The 4,888-nt window shown below is 29.7% G+C and overlaps 1 long non-coding RNA gene across 1 annotated transcript; it reads left to right on the top strand.

Annotated features, from left to right (window-relative positions):
- The first annotated feature begins 3,169 nt into the window (after positions 1-3,169).
- Positions 3,170-4,337, top strand: LOC126744128 (uncharacterized). The gene is made up of 2 exons (XR_007663072.1): positions 3,170-3,300; positions 3,798-4,337. It is a non-coding gene; the product is annotated as an uncharacterized LOC126744128 (long non-coding RNA).
- Positions 4,338-4,888: the final 551 nt, after the last annotated feature.

Raw genomic sequence — 4,888 nt, 5'->3', positions numbered from 1 at the left:
TAGTTAAGACTTATGATAAAGTAGAAGTTCAGTATGTCAGCACTCATGTAGGACACAGCAATGATTTAGAACACCTCAATTTAAGTGAAGAAGAAAAACAGGCACTAGGGGTTTTGATTGCATCAAAAGTGCCATTTGAAAATATTTTGGATCATGTTAGAGAGTCAGTCAGTGGGACTTTAGAAAGAAGCCACCTTTTAACGAAAAAGGACTTGTTTAACATTGAAAGAAGTTTGAATCTAAATAGTGAAGTGAGTAGGCTTCAACAAAGAAGACTTTTTAAAACTAAAATATGTAAATCAAGAAAACGAGTAAATCAACTGTCAAAGCCAGAAGGACAAGAAGCAAATGAAATTGCTTTGAATATGCTATTCTAGAATTAATGGTATATGTATTATGTATTAATTCTGTAATAATTCTATTTTGAATAAATTATCTTGTTTACTATATATTAATGTGTTTAAATATAGCACCTACTTGTTCGCATTTTTTAATAATATATGATTGCAAGTTTTCTGTATAAATAATAAAAATTAAAAATTTTTGGAACAAAAGCTAAATATATGTATACTGGTTACATACCATTATAAAAATTGATTAAATCATTATACTTACCTAGTTTTTTTTAAAAAGTATTTAAAAAAAATAGGTACCCATTTAGCACTCGACATGTAGTACTGTATCTATACATAATAATATTATAAAATTTCAACGCCTTGAGGCACAGAAAATTTGGATTTCACTCTCGTATACCTACTTATATTTAATTTTTAATGTTTACTATACACCACCCATATAATGTTTAAATCGTTATTTAAATATTACAATATGAAATTGCTAAAAAAAGACCATTCTTGTTAATATTAAAAAAATGAATTTATTAGGCTATAAAATTATATACCTAAATATCAAATTTTTATAAAGTGATTAAATACACCAATATATTGGTATAATTACATAACCACATTCAGTTTGCTCTTGATTTGCACATTAATCATAAAAATTAAACCGATACTAAGCTGTAAAATCATCAGCGAAATTAACAATAATTATTACTGTTTTTACTAAAGTCAAAACTATTTAAGATCTTTCGATCTCGATTTTTTCCTTGAGAATCATACAATTCACTATAATCTTTAAAAAACATTTAAATTATCGCGCCAAGATTCCTAATCCCACCCCACACCCCACATAGGCAATGTCCCAGCCAAAGTGGAATGGTGTCGCTAGCCGCCAGTTATTTTTTGGCTCGTGTGTTTTTTAGTTGTTAATCGGGTTGTTATTCTAAATAAAATTAGTTCTGGTTGATTGGCTTCCAAGACTTTTATTATCAAAAAAAAATATACAAATAAGCTAGACATTAAGTGCCATCTCAAAACTCGGCACAATAATCAGCATAATCAAAAAAGGCTTTTATGTCCAGTGGATAAATGTGAAAATAACTTCACAAGATATAATTCCTTAAGAAAGCACTTATTGGATATACATGAAATACACTGCAATGAAGAGGAACATGATTTTAAAAATAAAGATGGTAGGTAAATATTATATATTTTTATATAATATATAAATGTAATTATGTCATTCACAACAATATTTTAATCTTACCTAGGGAGGTATACTTAGGTATTAACATATATATATTTATTTACCCAGTGATTCATCCAAACCATTTTTAGATTTCCTTCTCTGGAAAGCTGAAATGGAAAGGCTACATAAAGCAGCTTTTGTCCAAGATACATCACCAAAATCTGTCAAAAATGTAAGAAGATATTATTATATTTGCCATAGATCCTATTCCACAAAACTGGTGCACAACCGAAAACGTCAACTTAAAAACAGTGGCTCTAATAAATTTCACAAGGCATGTCCAGCAATGATAATTGCTTCAATTCCAATTGAATTAGCTGAGGAAACTGTGAAAGTAAAGTTTTTTTCTAGTCATGTAGGCCATGATTGTGAACTTGTTACAGGTTTAATCTCCAACAGATATATTAACTGATTTATTAATTTTTTTGCCAAGATAAAGTAAATCTCAACCATAGTTTCATAAAATAATTTATTTAAAAATCATACATAAATATACATACTACACAGATATGATACACAGTTAAGATGGTCCCTCCTAACATACCCGATCTGAAACGCAAGGAAAACCATTATTGGATGAGGAAAGTAAATAATAATATGAAATATTGTTTCATTGTTTTGTTGATTGAATAGAATTAAGAACTGCCATTGATTTTGCATTGATTTTACCTTGCAGGTCAATTTGGCCTCTTTTAGATTTTAATGAATACTGAGCACATATTAACTATTTGTTTATTTTGTTCAAGTCATAAGGATCAATAAGAATGTTAATGTCAATCTGGTCTGTCAGTTTTTTTTTGTAAATCATTGTTGCTAAACCATGGCCTCAAGTTATAGATTGCTCCATAGTTGCAAATTACTTAAACCAATGTTGGTACCAGCAGTGGAATTCTAATTCATGATTTCGTGACATCACGTAACGACTACGGACAATTTGCGATTCTAATTCGTTAAAGGCACTCGATACCTCTCGTTTTGAAATGTCAAATTAGTCGAGACCACCGGAGATCCCGATTATGGAAATCTAACCTCAATTTTTTGATGAGCGTCCGGCTTTTGCTTAAAAAAAAACATGTCATTTAAAATTAATGAAAACCATTTACGAGTATTTGTGGAGTTTATGGAAGAAAACCCGGATTTAGCAAGAGGGAGGTTATCTTGCTCCAATGCAAAAGAACAATTTAAGAGATTATGGGCAAAACTGGCCAATAATCTAAATTCTCTTGGTTATGGGACTAGAACTATAGAAAAATGGCAAAGGGTAAGTTATATTACCAATATATTATATAATATATTATATACCAATCTTTACCAACAATTACCAGTTATAATAACTTATTTTCATTTTTACATTTTTAGACGTGGTCTGACTATAAACAGGGACTTAAGAGAAGAGCTGCAGATATAAAAAGGGAGCGAATGAAGACGGGGGGTGGGCCAGCATATCCTGATATGCTATCAGATACTGATCAAAGAGTTATCCTTATTTTGTGAAAAACATATAAAAAAAACATAGAAAAACAATATATTAAGTTTGCTCATGGAAAATATTATCCAGAGGAAGAACCCGTTAGTGGTCCATCGAGTGCTCCATCAAGTATAGTGGATGCTCGGTTCAATGGCAGTTTATACAATAGTGAATACACACAGCCCGGACCCTCAAATATTTCTATGCAGATTCCTACAGAAAATAAAGCATTAGAAGAACAAGTAAGTGCTCTTTGTTAACTTTTTGTTGGTGTTAAAATACATACATAAGTATTTACATAAGTCAAGTAAAAAATAGATAAGACTACACTGTAAATTATAAAACCTTAAAATCACAATTAAAATTAAAACATATAATTAAAATATTAACATTAAAAGCAGTAACTTATTAGCTACCTACATAATATAATAATAATACTACACTTAAAAGACAGAACAAGAAAGCTCACAAGAGAAACCATTTACATACATTTAAGAGAAGTCCTTTACCCCATTACATTTTGACAATCAGGAGTTAACAGTAACAAATTAAAACAGAAGACCTAATGTTGAAGGACGAAGGACCTGCCATATATGTAGGTAATGTCTGTTCAACGGACATTACCGAGGGTCGACCTTATATTGTTTTTCTCAGTAACTAGCTTACCATTTTTGGCAAAACTGATTCAAACATTATACTATCAGTTTTGTGAACAAAAAATTTTTTTGTTTATTTTTAGACCAACAAGCCACGACCACAAAAAAGGAGTATTTCACAACAGCTTCATGTAGTCGATCATGATTATTTAGTCACACCAAGAACTAAAAGGCAAAAGGTTACTCCCACAAATGAAATCTATTATCAAGAGACAATAAATCTATTAAAAAGTATCGACAGTCATTTAGAAACCCTAAATCATACCCTAAATGAAAAATTAGGCGATATAACAGAGGCCATCAGACAGAGACACTCTTAAAGGAACTTTCACTTTTTAGGGATGATATTCGACCTAACTTTACTCTTCTGACTTTAGTTTTAGGTATTTTTAGAATTTTTCTTTTTCTAGTTGTAGTGACAATGACATCTTGTGTTCCTTTCTTAATAAAAGCAAACTATTACTGGTTATTTTTTTAGCTTTAGAATATTTTTTTTATTTAGAATGTTGTTTTTGTTTTTACGTTTCTAGCCGCAATAACATGTGTTCCTATAGAGTTAAGGTAAAGTATTAATGTGTATTTTTTCTGCTACAGAATATAAATAAATCATATTTGTTTTTGTAGGTCTTTTTTTATTAAGCAAAATTTAACTTTTAAAGCAAAAAAAAAATTAAAAAAAGAAAAATAGCTTCAAAGTATGTGTTAAAAAAACAAGTAAGAAAATGTGCTAATCTTTAAAAAGTAAAAAACAATAACAAAAAAAATGTAAAAAAAATTGAATCAAGATTATTATAAAACATCTAAAAAAATGTAAAAACCCTAATTAAATAAAACACAAAACAAACTTAAAAAAATTGTTTATTTATAAAAAACAGAAAATACTTTTGATTCAAACAGAACATTTTACCGCTTTTACCTAATCACTGGTGAAGAAAGACTTGACACTTAAATCACGAATTTAACTATACATGCTTTTACCTAACAAAATATGTATTGACCACATTTCTTCTCACCACTTCTCCTTCTCGAAGCCCAATATTAGGTAAATTTTGAATTGGTGGTAAAGCGTATTGTTGGCCACCTTCCTCCACAAATGGTTCACCTTCATACAGAATGTGCCTCTGTATGCATAAATTATGAAGAATGCAACAAGCATTCACCAGCTGTCCCACAA

The sequence above is a fragment of the Anthonomus grandis genome, chromosome 13, assembly GCF_022605725.1.
Source record: "Anthonomus grandis grandis chromosome 13, icAntGran1.3, whole genome shotgun sequence".
NCBI classification, from domain to species: Eukaryota; Metazoa; Arthropoda; class Insecta; order Coleoptera; family Curculionidae; genus Anthonomus; species Anthonomus grandis.
Note: the sequence above shows the minus strand (reverse complement) of the source record. Positions and strands in the feature narration are given on the sequence as shown.